This window comes from Prionailurus viverrinus, chromosome E2 (assembly GCF_022837055.1).
Source record: "Prionailurus viverrinus isolate Anna chromosome E2, UM_Priviv_1.0, whole genome shotgun sequence".
In the NCBI taxonomy this organism is placed as follows: Eukaryota; Metazoa; Chordata; class Mammalia; order Carnivora; family Felidae; genus Prionailurus; species Prionailurus viverrinus.
Window position 1 is genome coordinate 35,589,970 of NC_062575.1, and position 18,218 is coordinate 35,608,187.

The window sequence follows — 18,218 nt, forward strand, 5'->3', positions numbered from 1 at the left end:
TGAAATGAAGATAGTTTCAAAAATTAAAAAGAGATTCAGATGTGCTCTCTAAGTGGCTGGCATGCCTCCTGAGGACTTTTCCCCTTTCACATAACCAGGAGATGACCCTCACTGGTAGGTCCCTGTGCTTGGCACAGAATAGAGATCAAAGCACGAGTTGTTCTACTGCTCCCTTCTGAAATCTGAGGGCAGAGAAGCTTCTTCCTGCTTGAGGCTGATAAACATTTGACAAGCACATGGTGCCCTTGGAGGAGAAGAAGGTGGGGGGGGGGGGGTTGGAGGGTGGGAGTAGAATGAGAAGGCAGCTAGACAGGGAAAGTCCAAAGCCTGTGAAGAGCCTTTACTCACCCTACTGTGTGCAGGCTGTGAAGAAGGCAGGCTTTCACTGTTCTATTTTAGAGGCCTCTGGGGTCATGTCTTGAGGAACAGGGCCCTTACTGACGACAGCCTTCTTTATGAAGTGTTCACACTCTTGTCTCATGTGATCCTCCGACCAACCCTAAGAGACAAACTAAGTAAAACCCATCATTCCCCAAAACACCAGAGAAGCAAAATAGAATGAGGTTTTCCTTAATGATCCTTTCTACTCATCTTTTAAATCATAAAAATGTCAAAATTAGAGAAGAATACAGAGTATTTTGCTTAACATATGCACAGTCACCCCCAGAATGAGTGAATTTTGATATTTTGTCATACATGCTTTAGCTTAAAAATTCATTAAAGGCACAGTCAAGTTTGCCTTTTCAAACCTTTACAATTCCATATTTCTCTCCCTCCTCAGAAAGAAAACCATCATGAGGTCCATGGCTAACTTTGCTTTTCATGTCTCTATCATTTGTGAATTCATAAACAAAGGTAAGGTATTACTTTACATACTTTGAAATTTTCTCATGAATATTACCATATAGAATATATTATTCTGCAACTTGATTTTTCCAATCCCCATTTTTTAGAGCTCCTTCTGTATTCGTTCATGTAGTTAGACTGCTGTGGGCTCCCATAATTTGTCCTCCCAAAATTTGTATGTTGACGACCTAACCCCTTAGTACCTCAGTATGTGGCTATATTTGGAGTTAGGATCTTTAAAGTGACAAATAAGTTAAAATAAGGTTATTAAGATGAGCCTTAATCCAGTATGATGAGTGTCCTTATAAGAAGAGGGAATTTGGACACAGACACACACAGAAAGATCATGTGAAGAAACAGGAAGGAGACAGCCATCTACCTGCCAAGGAGAGAGGCTGGGAGCAGATCGTTTTCTCAAGCCCCTCAGAAAAAAACAACTTTTCAGACATCTTGATCTCAAACTTTTAGCCTCCAGAAGTGTGAGAAATAAATTGCTATTAAGACACCCAGTCTTTAATACTTTGTTATGGTGGTTCTGGCAAACCAATATCGACTCCATTCCACAAGGATATATTAGTGGAGGGCTAGTGGCTATTTACGGACTAGGATGTCACTTCTTCCTGGAATTTGTGGATTTTTATCAGAGGAAGTTACAAAAACCATGTTACTGTCTCACTGAAGTGCAGTTGTAGATACTGGACATTTGGGGTAAGGGATCTTCCCAGTGCCCCATAATTATCTCCAGGAAATTGGCCTTTATAATGATTGCACAGACGGTCCTAGATTAGAGACTGCTACATCAATGGCCACATCTTATTAGCCACTGACTTCTAAGTTATTTCTAATCTGCTCTCCCAGAAGGTGGTCTCAGTTCAAGAGATCAGCATGAAAAGTAAAGAACACATTTCGAAAGCTTCTTATATAACACAAAGCCTGTACTGCAAGTCCCAAGAAAGCAGAAGACACTGGTCATACATCATGAAGCCAGGCTTGTGACATCATGCATCATTTTTAATACAGCATTTGTGATGCTTTGGAGAAGGGTCTTCATCTCTAACACTGGCCCACAACCCAAAGAAAATACCTGGATAGATTCCATCTAGTAAAAGGCCAAGAAAGCCAGCAAGGCCTAAAACTGCTTCACATTTGTTCATAGCAACCTTCAAGGACTGACCTTGTGGCCTTGCTGCAAGGGGATAAAATAACAATGGATGAGAAAGCTCTTTGCTGTGTTGCAGGAAGCTTGTGAAGAAACGAGAGTCTGCTTGAAAATTCGACATTCCTTTGGTGTCCAAAGTATTTAATATACTCAGAGAAAAAGGAGGTATTTGGCCTTTTTCGGAAGTATTTTGGAGGCATTTGACAATGGTGAAAATTTGGAAACATCATAAATGTCCACAGAAGGAGGTCTTTAAAAGTGAAATTTGTTAAATAAAATAAAATACAGCATATATATGCCAGTACAGCCATTAAAAATGGTATGTAATGGCACAGAAAGATGTTGAAGAAATGGTGTTACTTGGGGGAAGAAAAGATTAGTTTTTAAATAGTGAGTACATTCTAATTCCATTTTGTCTTTTAAAATAATACACAGAAAAATACCTGGGTTATCTCTGAGTGGTAGGTTTATAGATGCTTATGGACTTTCTTCTTGCTTCTCCTTGTGCGATACACACACACACACACACACACACACACACACACAGGCTTCACAAAGAGGAATTTACTTACTCTGGACTTTAGTCTCTCTCCATATCATGACAGGGAACTGCACCAGGTGATCTTTAATCCTCCACCAGTTGTGACATTTCAGGACTATGATTCTGAGGGATGGAAAATTAGTTGGACTTAGTGAGGTAAAACATGATTACGAGAAGCCTGTCTACTTGATTAAAAGAATTAAAAACAAAAACAGCTGTTGGAGAACCCTGGCTGCCACACCGAAATAACCCATGGTCTTTCACGATGTGTTGCTGTTGTAAAGAAAAACTGATAGCTCACAGTTACTAAATACATATAGGCTTGGCACCGTGCCAAGGATTAGTTACATGAATCATTTTCATGACTCCTTATGATAATCGTACAACACAGATGCTGTCATTGTCCACGTGTTTCAGATGAGGGGGCTGTGAATTCAAGGGGTCAAGTCAGAGACCAAAGTCAGCAACCAGAAGGGAGCAGAGGGTAGATTTGAATACACAACAGGAATCCATTGGCCACAGCCTTAATCTTTCTCTCTGCTGCCGCCTAGTGGGGCACTTCCCTCACACCCATAAGGTGCCCCAAAACTTAACAGCAAGAGCAGGGACCTAGGAGGCAAATGTCAGCCTCTTGGGTCAATGGCATCAGCAGAGAAAGATGAACTTGAGTCTCACTCAAATAAAGCTACTACACAAAACCAAGAGCTGAGTTTAGTAAGAAAACACTGGAAAGATCAAAGTCTCAATGCAGACTCAAGGTGACTGTACATGAGTGCAGAATTGCTACTAACAGAGGACAAATGAGAGAAATAAGCTATGTTTCAATGTTTGCATTTTCTTAAAAAGCATTATGTAAAATTTTGTATTATAGATGAGTCTAAGGAGTCATGTGATACTTTAATAAAGTGTTTTAGTTTCAAAAGTATGAGGTACTGGCTTGGGGCTGTGCTATTCCACCCTTGTCCTGCTCTGCTCTATGTCATAGGGCGGGGTGACCCAGGTTCCCATGCCAGCTGACTTCCATATGGGCTCAGACAAAGGTAGCACTGTTGGGGAATCAAGATGATTGGAGGAAGAGAGAAACCAGGCTATCACTCCTCCACTGCCTCTAGCAACATCCCTGCTAAAGGCATGTCTCCTCTGAGGTTCTGACTCTTACTGGATGACCTATACCACATTTCTAGCTTCTTCTGGGTGACCCAAGACCTGGGCCCTGAAATCCCACCTCCTCCCATTGTCTTCCTAGTCTTGTAGGGGTAGTAGGTCTTTGCTATTGCTAATCTCTGGCTAGACTGTCATCCTTTACTTGGTTTCTATGTTCTTCCATGCCCTTTATAACCATAGTTCCCTCTGTGTGATACATGAGAGTGGTTTCTTTTTTCCTGATTGCATTCTGATTGATACATTCCCTCAATTATCAATTTCTGAGATATTCTACCATCAGCAATACCTGCCATTGGAGAAAGAGTGTGAGGTAGCATAAAGGAACTTTGAGGAAGGCTCTATAATAACATAATAATAGGTGATATTAATACCAGCCAGAAGTGTCAGGTATGACATTTAGGTTGGCCATTAAAGGATGAGGGAGCTTGAGGAGATAAGAGCATTGTGGATGGGGGAATCTGTGCAAACAAAGGCATGATCAACAAGAATCCTGGTCTTATTGTAAATAATTCATGGGTAATAAATGAGAAAATGGAGGAAAAGTGTCTGACTCTGTGCATGAAAGTTTCTCAATCAAGGTGCATCTGAAGGTGGAGATGTGTAGGGAGTGTCAGGGAAATAACAGTCAGTGGATGTTTCTAGAATGTACAGTTGGAGAGTGCTGGAAGGGGTAAACCAGGAAGGGTATGTTAGGGTCTTACAAAATACCAGCTTAAAGTCTGGGCTTCATCTTAAGGCAACATTAGTCACCACTGACACCCAGTACCTGGCACCTGAAAGGAGTTCAATCAATGTTGTTGAATAATTGAGAAGTTACTGACAATTTTGGTAAAGGGGCGGGGCAAAGAGTCATGCCCTGCAAAGTTCGTTCTGGCAGAAATGTGTAGACTGGCATGGAGTGGGGATAAAGCAGTTAGAAAGCAATTATGGGCTTGAGGAAGAAGCAGATGTGTTAGATATCAAAAAATTGGAGTTGCAGAGACTGGGGGGATAGAAATGCCACTGTGACTACATTCATGTTGATCAAGCAAGAATCCAAAGAGGGCAGGGATGGGGGAGATGGGGAGATGCATATTTAGTGGTGACAATTATTTAATACCCACCCTTGGATCTTCTGGCCTTTTCTCTCCTGTTATTGTAAAGACATTCATTTTTCTTCAAACCCAATAAATTATTCTCTGTCAGCAAGCTGGGGGGATGGGATGAAGAAAAGATCTCGGTTTGCTCTTGGCTTTTCCTCTGTCTAGTCCAAACACTGGAAATGTCAAGTTTGCTCACTAATTAAACATGTCTGTCTTGGACTGCACTTGTATCTTTCACTGAGAAGGTGTAGATTTCCAGGGAGACATTACACATTCATGTTTCCAAATACAGCATTTCAAAATCTCCCCGTGTGACACAAATACCAACTTTGTGAAAGTGTCTTCTGATGGGAAAGACACCTGAGTAAGGCAGCCCAGTTCTGGGAGGGAGCCAGGGTGTTCTGGGTGTATGCCCTTTAATTTATTTTCTGGGAGAGCCACTCTGGGAACCTCTATAGGGCCAGCCCTGGGCCTTTCTGGATTTTCATGAATCCTACTGCACAGCCGGTGCCTCCCAGGACCGGGTCATGAGAAATTGTATCCCCTGGTCAGGTTGTAACTGTCCTTGCCACCATCCCGGTATCTGGGTGGCCAGGAACTGACAATTTGCAATTATATCTCTGGTCATGATTTTGTAAAGCCTTACTTGAATGCTATGTGGGATGTATCATTATCACCCACATTCCACAAATAAAGAAGTGTGGCTTCCAGCCTTGAAATCCTTATAGAATGTGATTCATTGCTTGCATGTTTTCTAGGTGCTAACTATATGCTGGACATTGTGTTAGGTGCTGTAGATATAACTGTAAACAAGACTGACATGGGGGACCAAATGGGGCTTTAGTCTGGTGGAGAGTGAGTAAGCAATTAAGTACTGAGGAATCTGAGAGGCTAGATCACTTGCCAAGGACCAGCTACTGCTGCTTAAGTGGCCATGCCTGCCCAACTTCAAATTGTAGGTCCTTCTTCTTGGACAGTAAAACATGGACCTTCACAAGGGAGCTGAAGGCAGTGGATGCCAATTGAATCATGTATGAGGAAAAGGAAAAGGAGAGCTGAGGGGAAATGACTGGAGTCGTATATGTGTGATGACATTTCTGTTTTGCTGGCCAGAGTGCCAGGCAAGGTTGACTTTGTTGGAGAAGGTCATCCCAGGATAGCTCCAAGGCCTTTCTCCTCTCCTTATCATGTGGTGAGGGCTGGAGAAAAGCCGCAAGGCCGTGGGAAGACAGGGTGTTCAGCCAACTCTCCTGGACCTGTTTTAAGACTCAGAATCTCAGCTTGCCCATCTGAACATGAGTATTTTTATTAGTCACTAGATCATGAGTTCCCAGCCTTTGGGATTCCATAGGCCAATAATATTGTTTAATCTGTGTGTGTCTGGGAGAGGAGAGAGTTCAAGTTAGGATTAAATATATGTTTGTATAAAACCCCACTGTCTACTACGATCAGCTCTTGTTAAAGAAAAGACCTTTCACACCAGGTAAGGAATATAATTTACAATAATACAGAATTAGAAACAACTCTTGAAATGGGATTATTTAAAAATATCTCACTTAGTTGTCATTTTTTTTCTCATTTCTCTGTGGACTATGATGAAAACTGCACTGTGAACCAGCCCCATCTTTGGACCCAGGCCCAGCAGCTGGGAAGATAGTCTCTAGGCCCTTTTCAATTGTTTGAGGCTCAAGGCATCCCTGAGACAGCCTGGGGTCTGCAGCTATTCTTGGAAGCAGACATGTCCTGGCTCTATTCCATTCCTGGGTCACTTCTGGAAGCCTCTGTCTGGTCTGTGATCACCGAAATGGCAGTGTCCTGCCAAAGCAGCTCCCTCCAAGCCCTGCCATATGGGGGCTGCATTTCCACTGGGTCTGGAAGCTCTTTTGCTCATAACATCAGTCTCTACTGATAGATTCGTCCCTGTCACACTATTTACTGAAACTAGGCCACTTAATTAAAAGCAAGAGCTTTGGCATAAACTCCAACAGTGGCTTTATAAATTCCAAGCACTGTAAAGAAACCAGATGGAAGAGCAGGTCAATTATCATGGAGGCCAATGCTCCCATCCTTTCAAAGGACTCCTCATTCATGGAGGCACCTGGTGTTCTTGGGGGGTGTGGATGTTATTCCCACTGTGGGCTCACCGTGAACATAAGACGGGTCCACCTTAGCACAAATACAGTATGCTTTCCTAGGATAGTCACATCAAAAAGTCAATGATTCCTATATGCACCTCTCAAGGGAAATGGAGCTAATAAGAGAGAAGGGGTGTCATATGGGGCAGATGTCCTGTCAGGGGAGATTTGGGCTGGAAGGAGGCATTAGGAGACCAAGAAGATCTAGAAGGTCATGAGGCAAAGCTCCAGGGTGTTAAGCAGCATTAGCTGGGCACCAGCTCTGGATCTGGCACTGTGGGTTTGTGCTAGGGAGCTTCCAGTGTCTTCTCCAGATTCACACCCCACCCTTCCCTACTCTGCTCCATGTCTGAGGCTGACCCCTAAGAACTGCATCATCAGCCTCTCCTGACCTCTGGCTTCTGGTTGAGTTTGGTCATGGAAGCTGCCATTTGGACATGGGAAGATGGGGGGAGAAAGAAGTCAGGGTTTTTATTCCTCCTGATCTCTCTCTGCCAGTTCACTGTAGATGACTCTAGAGGCTACAGGTACTATCTCATGACCCCTGCCATACAATCCTCTCTTCCTTTGGGACACCATTCCTTCTTCTATCCTCAGGTATAGGGGAGGGAATGGCTATCTGCTTTGGCTAGCCCTAGATGCTGTACTATCCTTTATTAATTTATTCATGTCTTTAAACCTTATATACTAGTTTCTTTAGTAACTCCTCAGATTATCCAGTCTGAATGAGCCAGTTCTTGACCACTGGGACCTGAATGATGCAGGGGTATTTATGAATGTCAGAAATAAGCAAAACACTTTATTCTCCCTCTAGGAGTTTACAATGGAGTTGAATGGAGGTATAAGCAACAAATAGAAAGGACACAGACACTCCTACTAGGCAAAGTCTTCTGCATGAGATCCTCAAAGCATCTGATTAGAGAAAGGGGACAGGATCAGGGGAGGCTTCTGAGACAAGGCAGTGAGTGCCTCGGGTGGGTCTTAGAGCAGGTCAGCATTTAGGGAAGTGGGGAGGTGGAGATGGTATGCTGGGTGGGAGAACAGCCTAGTAGAGGAACAGGGGTCACAGCCACATGGGGCATGGAACTCCACTTCTGCACCTCGGTGGCCAGAAGGGAAACAAACTGGGGAGGAAGAGAAACATTTGAAGAGGTAGAGGAAGCATGATTAGCTTGGGATTTTGTCAATTAAGAGAACCAAAGTAGGCTCAACTGTCTCCCTCCTCATGCATCCAACATGTGGGTTCTGCTTCTTTCAGGCTCATTGTCTCCCATCTCAAGGCCTCAACTTGTGCTCTTCCCTTGGAAGAGTATTGTTCTCATCACTGAGATTTCAGATCAAATACCCTATTTCTTAAGAAGCCTTCTGTGATAGGCAGCCTCCAAGATGGTGCCATGGTACTCCTCTCACGGTATTTATAATATTGTGTAGTCGCTTCCTATTGAGTGGGTGCTGCATTTGGTGATTTGCATCTAAGATTAGAATAAGATGGAAGTATATGTGTGTGTGCATGTGTGCACATGTGTGTGAGAGACTAGATCATAAAAGGCGGTATAGTATTCCCCTCTCTATCAGATCACTTGCTCTGAGGGAATCCAGATGCCACACTGTGAGGTTATTCCAGCTGTCCTGTGGAGATTCCTATCTGGCAGGAGCTGAAGCGTTCTGGCCCATAGAAACCAAGAGAACGTTTATGTTGGATACTATTTTGTTAAGTAAAGTTCTTATTCTCCTACCTCTAGAAATCAGACTCCGGCTATACCAGCTAGAGATTCAAAGGTAGCCTCTGGCATCAGATCAAAATGCAGCTAAGCTTTTTAAACTATCTGAATGACCTTGGGCAAAAGACTTCACTTCTCTGGGCTTCAGTTTTCCATCTATGGAATGGAGTAATGATAACACCCCCCCCCCCACACACACACCAGGTTTCTTTGTGAAGATTAATGAAGCTGGGCAAATAGAAAATTTTACATACTGTAGGTGATCACTGAACAACAGTTGTTGTTATTTTGCCTTATGGTAAATAGTGCACCTTGGTGTTTTCTGGGGAAAGCTTCAAAGGAATTTTCCAAAAGAATTACACTTGAGGTGGATGACCAGTCTGACAAAGTGACATCTTCTTTGGCTTCAACAATGAACTTCCCCATCCCCAACTCAGGCTCTGCTTCCACATTCATGCCAAAGGGATTAGCTCTCTCTGGCCACAATCCTCCAGGGGCCGATTTACACAAAGCAAATATAATTGATATTAATGGACACATAATGATTCCAAGACAGTTGGTAAAAATGACAAACTTCATTTGATCCATTTAAAAATGATGGAACGAAATAGGTAAATGGTGTTATCAAGTACACACATACTCACACACACACACACACACACACACATTCACACTCATACACACATCCACACCTCCCTGAGAAGGTTAAAGACACTTAAACTATCATGGGAAAGGACACAAAATATTGCAAGGGGATTTAGAGGCGAGCAATAGAAGAAAACATAACGTACTGTAAATTAAAGTCATTTATAAAGTGCAACTGGCATCCAGATAGAAAGAAAAAATGATTCGTCAGCAAAAGTGAGGTGTTTTGTTATTTATTTACAGAATACTTCAATGGAACAAGAGAGAATGTATTTATTAAGGGATTGCTGGTGTACAAATCCAAACATATTAATGTCAGGCACTGAGGACATGTAACTAACTTATTTGCCTCAAACTGATTTTGTTTGTTTTAAGCCTACAAGGCCCCTCTGGCATTCTTTGGAGAGTCTGCTCTACCATGAGTGTAGATATGGTTAGCTCTGGTACTGGCACTGCCTGGCTCTGTGGACACACAGGAGTGAAAGGGTCACTTCTGGAGGTCACCATAGCCCACCCCAACCCCTCTTGCACAGCACTGCTACACTTATTCATCTATGCTGACACGCTCCCTGTGCTGGATTTTTCTGTCCTGCGTCTTGAGAGTGAGCATGGCTGTTGGTATTTGAGAATCAATGGGTTTTGTGCATGCCTTCTGACTCTTGCTTTCAGAAGGAGTAAGTGTTACTTTGGTATCAAGTGGGGTCTTTTGGGACACTAATTGAAGCAGAGAATAAGTGCAGATAAAAAGTAAACATAGATCATTTAGCACAGAGTTTGGCACCTAGGAAATACTCAATAAATGATAAATGATGATGATGAAGAGGAGGAGAAGTAGGAGGATTATATAATGAAAGGTATTAATGATGAGAATGTATACCTTTTTATAACCCTTCTGTTATCTAAGCAGCTGATATTAATTTTAGAAGCATACAGAATGGGGTTTTTTTTGGTCGTAAAGATCATGCTTTCTATAGAAGTACTACCAACTCAAAAATTAGAGCCCAACTGAGGCACCTTGGGGACTGTTACAGAAAAAAAAAGTTTAAACCAACACCAGCAACTGATATTTAAAGAAGGAGGCATTTCCTAAGATGAAGGAGAAATAGAAGAGTCACATGACACTACCTGATATGAAGTGGTTTGACAACATGATTAGTCCATTTCTACAATAAGAACACAACTAGTGCACCCTAGTGCAAAGTTACTTCTGTACCCTGAAATGGGTGACACAGTGAGTGACCTGGCAAGTATGTGAGTGGATGTACAGGAGCTTACGATTCAAAAGACACCTCCCAATCTCAGCCTTTGGCAAGTTCTGGGAAACCCACTGTGTAAGTCAGGGAGTGAGAGCCATATTATCACAGGAGATTGGAGAATTTCCCACCCCCATGACATTTTCCCTTCACCCTCCCAAATGGCCACTTCTATTCTCTCCTTGAGTTCAGAATACCTGATGGTACTCCACTCACTAGCCCTGAGGATGAAGGCATCTTTTAATACCTTGGCATCAAGGGCATCTCTTGGCTCCTTCTCCTGGGGGAGAACTGATATCATATCAGTTGAACAGAATAACAGAAAATTCCAGAAATCCAACATATCAACTGGGGTAAAGTGAAAGGAAAACTTTCTAAGAAAAAAAAAAACAATGAATTGCATATCATAATTCAGAGGCTCTGGCAAAAAAAATAATGAATACCTTCTGGAGTCTGTGGGAATAAGAGAGAAGAAACTGGTAACCAGATCAGTTCTCAGTTCATCACTGTCCAGAATCCTCCCAACCCAGTTTTTTTTTTTTTGATTTAACTTTATTTTTTATTTTTTAAAATTTACATCCAAATTTGTTAGTATATAGTGAAGCAATGATTTCAGTAGATTCCTTAATGCCCCTTACCCATTTAGCCCATCCCCCCTCCCACAACCCCTCCAGCAACCCTCAGTTTGTTCTCCATATTTATGAGTCTCTTTTGTCCCCTTCCCTGTTTTTATATTATTTTTGTTTCCTTTCCCTTATGTTCATCTGTTTTGTCTCTTAAAGTCCTCATATGAGTGAAGTCATATGATTTTTGTCTTTCTCTGACTAATTTCACTTAGCAGAATACCCTCCAGTTCCATCCATGTAGTTGCAAATGGCAAGATTTCATTCTTTTTGATTGCTGAGTAATACTCCATGGTATATATATACCACATTTTCTTTATCCATTCATCCATTGATGGGCATTTGGGCTCTTTCCATACTTTGGCTATTGTTGATAGTTCTGCTATAAACATGAGGGTGCATGTGTCCCTTTGAAACAGCCAGTTTTGATGGAAGATACCCATTACCTTCAAACGTTGTAATTTGAGCTCCGTGGATCAGATAACTATTTTGTTTTTGTTGTTAATTTTTTAAATGTTTATATTTTTGAGAGAGAGAGAGTGAGAGAGAGAGAAACAGAGTGTGAGTAGGGGAGGGGCAGAGAGAGAGGGAGATGCAGAATCTGAAGCAGGCTCCAAGCTCTGAGCTGTCAGCATGAGCCTGACATGGGGCTTGAACTCATGAACAGTGGGATCATGACCTGAGCTGAAGTCACATGCTTAACCAACTGAGCCACCCAGGCATCCCTCTATTTTTTTTTTTAATCAGCATTTTCTCCATGGAGTAGCAAAGGATTTTGACATAGATGACTCAGATCTCTGCGTTGTCTCCCTCTCTTTTTTTAATGTTTATTTAATTTTGAGAGAGAGACAGAGTATGAGTGGGGTGGGGGCAGAGAGAGAGGGGGGAACACAGGATCTGAAGCAAGCTTCAGGCTCTGAGCTGCAAGCACAGAGCCCAAAGCAGGGCTCAAACTCATGAACTGGGAGATCATGACCTGAGCTGAAGTCGGATGCTTAATGGACTGAGCCACCAAGGCGCCCCTGCACTTTCATTTAGAAACACACACACACACACACACACACACACACACCTATGCGCACAATCACCAACTCTGCACCAGACACTACACTAAGCATCAGGGATATCAAAGTGACAATGGTCTTGCTCTGGAAAGGATACTACTCAGAATTTTAACTTCAGGGTTGAGACTGCATATCTCTATATCCTAAGAGGGTTTCGGGACCTTTTTGTTCACACAGCATGGAAAGCATTTCCTTTTCACAGTGATTCTTGGTGTATTTTTAAAAATTAAAAGAGCTGAATAAACAAATGTCCAAAACAATAGTCCCTTTAGGACCCAGCTCCATTACATACACATTAATCTGTGTATGCTATATTGGTCTAGCCTGGGAAAGCAGAGGGCCTATGGAAGCAGAGAGCAGAGCTCTCCTGTGTACTTCCCCCTGCATAACTCAGGGGCACTGGTTATGGATAGTCAGCCTCCCTTTCCAGAACAAATTTTAGGTCCTATGTGGTGCTCTAAGATCCCTTGCTGGGTAATCAGACAGGCAAGTACCCAGGCCTTCATTTTATTTATTTATTTTTTATTTATTTTATTAATTTATTTTGAGAGAGAATGTGTACATGTGAATGCATGGGGGAAGGGCAGAGAGAGAGGGGGAGAGAGAATTCCAAGTGCTGTCAGTGCCAAGCCTGATGCAGGGCTCGATCCCACAAACTGTGAGAACATGACCTGAGCCAAAACCAAGAGTCGGATGCTTAACCGACTGAGCCACCCAGGTACCCCTTATTTATTTTTAATTTAAACTTTTAACATGAAAGGAAAAGTATTGTCCCATGTAAATGAAAAGTGTGGAGCACCTGGCTATGGCCGAGACTGGATCCAGGTGCTCAAGACATTAGGAATTCGCCTCTGTCCCTCTCTTGGCTTCACTTTGCTCTGGCTGATTTCATTCCCATGCAGCCTTACCTGACAAGGAGGAAAAGATGGCCCCTAGAACCCCCTACTTTACATGGTCCATAGTGCCTACTAATTCCCATTGGTCTCCTGTTGCTTCATCTACCTTCCTGGTCCCTGGCCCTTGGCTCCTTTTGAATTACTACTATTTTGCTATTTCCCATCCCACATCTCATAATTTATCTTGACCTCATGCCATGACCTCATGGCCTTCAGACTGGTCAGACAGGTTTCTAGGTCTCTGTTTAATTTAATTCTCATGTTTTAAGTTGAATAAATAAGCAATTAATGATTTTAATTCTCCCTTGCAGGAGAAATTCCATCCTGTTCTTTAACCATGTTTGCTCAATGCAGGGAGAAATCCATATTCTCATATAGCATTATTTGAAGTGGGACTGGAAGGTGGATGGGTGGATTTTAGAGACGCGAAGTGGGAGATGATATTATATGGGTGCTGCCCTGGTCTTTGCTCTTCCAGTCATGTGCCCTTTCCCATGCGAGAGCGATCGTTGTCCGCTGCCTGCCAGATCAATGGGTGACATTGTGCAGGGATTGGTATTTGTTTAAGAGAAATCTCCCCGACTGACCCAATTCCTGTGATGCATAAAAAAATGACAGAAGTAATATTTTTGTTCTTGCTTCACTTTCATTCATCTTATTTGATCAGGGTTGAGCAAAACTGACATCTCATCAAACTCCAAAGTGTGTTTCAGCACCAGGTTCATTGGAGGGTGGCATTTAAAACACAGACATTGCAGGAACAAATGTATTTGCCAATCCCGTCCAGCAATGTAAGCCTGACCTTTCTCCTGTAGATTTATTGACACAGGCCTGTTTTGTATCATATTTCATTATTGTGCGTGGAAGGATTGAAAGTTCTTCTCTTGGAAAACAACTCAGTTGGGGCCAGAGTGGCCAATATGCCTTCTCTTCATAGTGAGAAAGAGGGAATTAGAAAGCCAGGTACTGGCAGGATTAACACAATTCCTCAAAGAGTGTCTTTAATTAAAAAACACCCGGTACCAACAGTATGGCCCTGGAAGAAATTTCCGTTTGGCATGTGGCGAGACCAGAGGAATTACACCCAAGGTTGCTGTCATTTAATTGTTGTGGGGTACATCATACATTCCTTGCATCCAAGAGCTCTGGGAATGCCCCTTGCTCAATGAAGAAATTCATCTCTGATAAATGCTCACTCAGTCTGTTATGATATGCTGAAGTGTTAGAAACCCAGCACTTCATCAGGCCAAAGAGCTGGAGAAGTTATCCATTCATGCAGTAATGTGACAAAAAAAACAGTCCAGGGGCACCTGGGTGGCTCAGTTGGTTAAGTGTCTTGACTCTTAATTTTGGCTCGATCATGATCTCACAATCTATGAGTTCAAGCCTTGCATCGGTCTCTCTGTTGACTGCACAGCCTGCTTGGGATTCCCTCTCTCTCTGCCCTTCTCTTGCTCCTGTGTGCACTCTTTCTTTCAAAATAAATGAATAAACTTAAAAAAAAAAAAAACAGTCCAGATATTGGAGCTGGGGATATAGCAGCAAACAAGAAAAGCAAGATCCCTGTTTTGATGGCATTTCAATCTATAACAGTCAACAGTCTATAAGTTAATAAATGAACAAAATAAATAACTTTAGAAAGTTGGGGAGTGTCCATTACTGTGTGCAACAGAAGAAGGCAATGGAGAGCCTGTGAGGCCCTAGAGTGATAGCTGCTTTGCACAGATTGTTCGGAGAAACTCTCTCCTGTGGCAGAGGGTGGGTATTTGAGCTGAGATAGGATTAATGAGATGGTGCTAGCCATGTGGGAGCTAGATCAGACACTGCTCCGGTGCAAAGACCCTGAGGTGGACACGGGTTTGGCATTTTTGAGAAACAGAGAAAGCTAGGATGGATGAGCTTGGAGCTTCAGGAGTGAGGAGGGGAAGGCTCTGAGATGGGCCCGAGAGGTGGATCAGCTAAGCCATAGGAGAGTTAATCCACCGCAAGGGGGGGGGGGGGCGGGGGCTATCAGAGGTTCTTAAGCAGGGAAGTTGTAGCAGCTGATTTAAACTTTTAAGTGGTTACTCTGATTATTCTGGAGGGAAACTAGTGGGTAACAGCAGAAAGTAGTTGTGTGACTGTTGAGGCGCGTTATAGCAAGAGGTGACAGATATGACCTACTAAGCCAAATACTATCTACTGAGCCAAAGTCGGTGTGTGTAAATCCGTTCTCCCACCACCCCCTCCAGCCACTACCCACAGAGGCAGAGTGAATCCAGCTCTTTCCCGCCAATTCAGGCACTCAGGGACAGTGTTTATAACTCTGCACTACCCTCTCTTCTCTGGGCCAAAGCAATCCTATTTCTTCCAACTCTTCTCCACGTGCAAGATTTTAAATTTCCCTCAGCACTCTTAACACTTTTTTGGCTCTGCTACATTTTCTTCATGCTTCTTATTAAACACAGAGCCCAACACAGAGCACAATACCTCATCTGTGGCTCATTTTGCATCCCATCTCTGCCCTAGGGAAAGCGCCCATCCTTTGGTAGAAGCCCAAGTGCTTCAGTAGCTTGGATGCTACTCCTGACTGCGAGGCCTGAGTTTAAGCATCCCATCCCCCAGCTGTGATTGGTCCAGATGCGGTCACATGATCCAATCTCAACCAATGAGATGCAAAAGGACTCAGGCTGGGAATGCTGGTCTAAGATTCTCATCCTCTCGTCATTTCAACTCCAAATATTGAGTCCCAAGTGTTTTCAGCAGTCATCTGAAGACTGTGGAAGGTGAGTTTGCCTGAGAATAGACCCCCTTTGCAGTGAGTAAAGCTGAGAAATAAGAGACAATGAGAGAAAGAGAGAGGAGAAAGATTAAAGGCATGGTATTTGCACACTGGATCAAGCAATGTCTAAAGTCTAATTCTGGGTAATTAAGTTAAGCGAATCGATACATTTTCTCTTTTCCTGCTTAAGCCAGGTGAGGTCTGGTGTTCTAACACTTGCTATCAAAGGAATCCTAACTGACCAATCAGAGAACAGTGGAACCATCACCTCCTTCGAACAGGGTCCTTATACCCCATTCAGTGCAGCCTGAAATTGTCACCTCTGTCAGCGGCTGCAGTGTCCTGTCAATGTCTGTTGTTTGAGCTTATAGCCAATGAGGGCCTATGCTTTCCTGTTCCGCAATTTCTTTCTCAATTTCTCTCTGAGACATCCTCTGAGGGTTTATGTAAAGTCCTTTTATGAATTTAGTATTTATTAGGCCTCCCTCTTGCACTTGACATGTATCCATTTTTGCCTGAGATGCAAACTCCTGAGAAACCAATATTATGACCCAATTGGGGGGAAACAGCAAAAAGAACCAATAAAAGCTAACAAAGCTAAGACTAATCATTGCCAAAAACACCCATTTGGCTCGCTAATGGGCCAAGGGGGAGGGGGCTGTGAGCTCTGAGAGTTTTTCAGCTATCACACTTATTCCTGGGATGCCTGGAAAGCCCTCCATTAAGCCACACAGCACAGCCAATTTAAGGGGCCTCTGAGAGTCATGTCTGTGATGTGGCGTTTGCAGCTTAACTGGCTGAAATCAGAAAGCATGGCCACTCAGGAATGGATCAACTGCCTTGAGGAATTGGGAGCCCACAAACCCAGACCTCAACCCTGCTGACCACAAAAAAAAAAAAAAAATGAGAAAAGAAAGAAAGAAGCAGCTTACAGTATCCTAGACTGAAGAGCCAGAAGGACTGTTTGGGGGCTGCTAGTCCTATTGGGGAAATTGAGGCCTAGGGAGGGGCAGAAACTTTGCTTAAGTGGATCCAGTGAGTTCATGATTGAGTGATCCTGAATTAGAGCCAATATCTTCAATTACTTAAGCAGAGGATTAAAAGTAGCTACAGACACAGCTACTCACCATCCAGGACATCTGATCCAATCTGCTTTCCTGGGGCAGGTAAGCTGGGCCATTCTGTGGATGGGGAGGCTCCCACATTCACACAGGAGATTCTGAGAATTTAATCCTGGGAGCACCTGAGTGGCTCAGTTAGCTAAGCATCCAGCTTTGGTTCAGATCATGATCTCATGGTTCGTGGGTTCAAGCCCCACTGGAGTTCCATACTGATGGTGCAGAGCCTGCTTGGGATTATTTTTCTCTCTCTGTCCCTCCCCCAAATTGTGCTCTCTCTCTCAAAATAAATAAACTTTTAAAACAATTTTAAAAAGACATAGTCTTAGAGATGAGATAAAGAGGGATGGGGTATGTGGCTGCTGGATCAGGAGGTAGGAGATCAGCCTCCCTGCTATCCTCCCTGCCTGGGACTCTCAGAGCAAATCACATCACATTCAACCCTCACTTTATCAATCTGCAAAAGTGTGCATAAACCATAGCTCTCTCTCACATGCTAGGTGCTGCTTTACCACTTAATGTTATGAGTTCCTTCAGCTCTTATGCCAATTCTGCCAAGTATTTGCTTTTATCTCCAATCCCAAGATGAGGCAAGTGAGGTACAGGCAAGTTAGGAAATTGGGCCAAGACAGCCCAATTCAAACCCAGGCAGTCTGGCTCTAGAACCCACTCTTAACTTCTATGGCAATTGCCAAATGATAATAATAATTAATAGTGAAATAAAATAGGTAAATAATAAAATAGAAATACAATAATTAAATAATGCACCCCTCCAGGCTTCTTGTGAAGATTCAGTGGGATGACATAAATGTATTATCCATGTCTTTTATTTTCTGTATTCTGATGCTGTGACATCCACAGCCTTCTGAACCTTGGAGGAACTGCCCGTCCCAGGGTTAGCCAATTCCTAGAGATGGTAATTAATTCATTTGGGGACATGCTTTTCAAATATAAACAGCCCACTCAGAGCCCAAACCCCAACCACTTCCTTTATTGGGTTCTCATGTTTCAGGTCACTGTCCTCCTGCTCTAATGACCACAGGGCCAGGTGCTAGACAAGCAGGAACAGTCCCTATACCCCAGAGTCCATTGAAATCACTCCAACTAGTACAGCCTAAGCCTACTTACCCTGCCTCACCTGTTCCATCCCATGGAAACCACAGTAGAGGCTCTTGCCACAGTCTTCCTCTTCTTCTGCCTCCTGACTGAC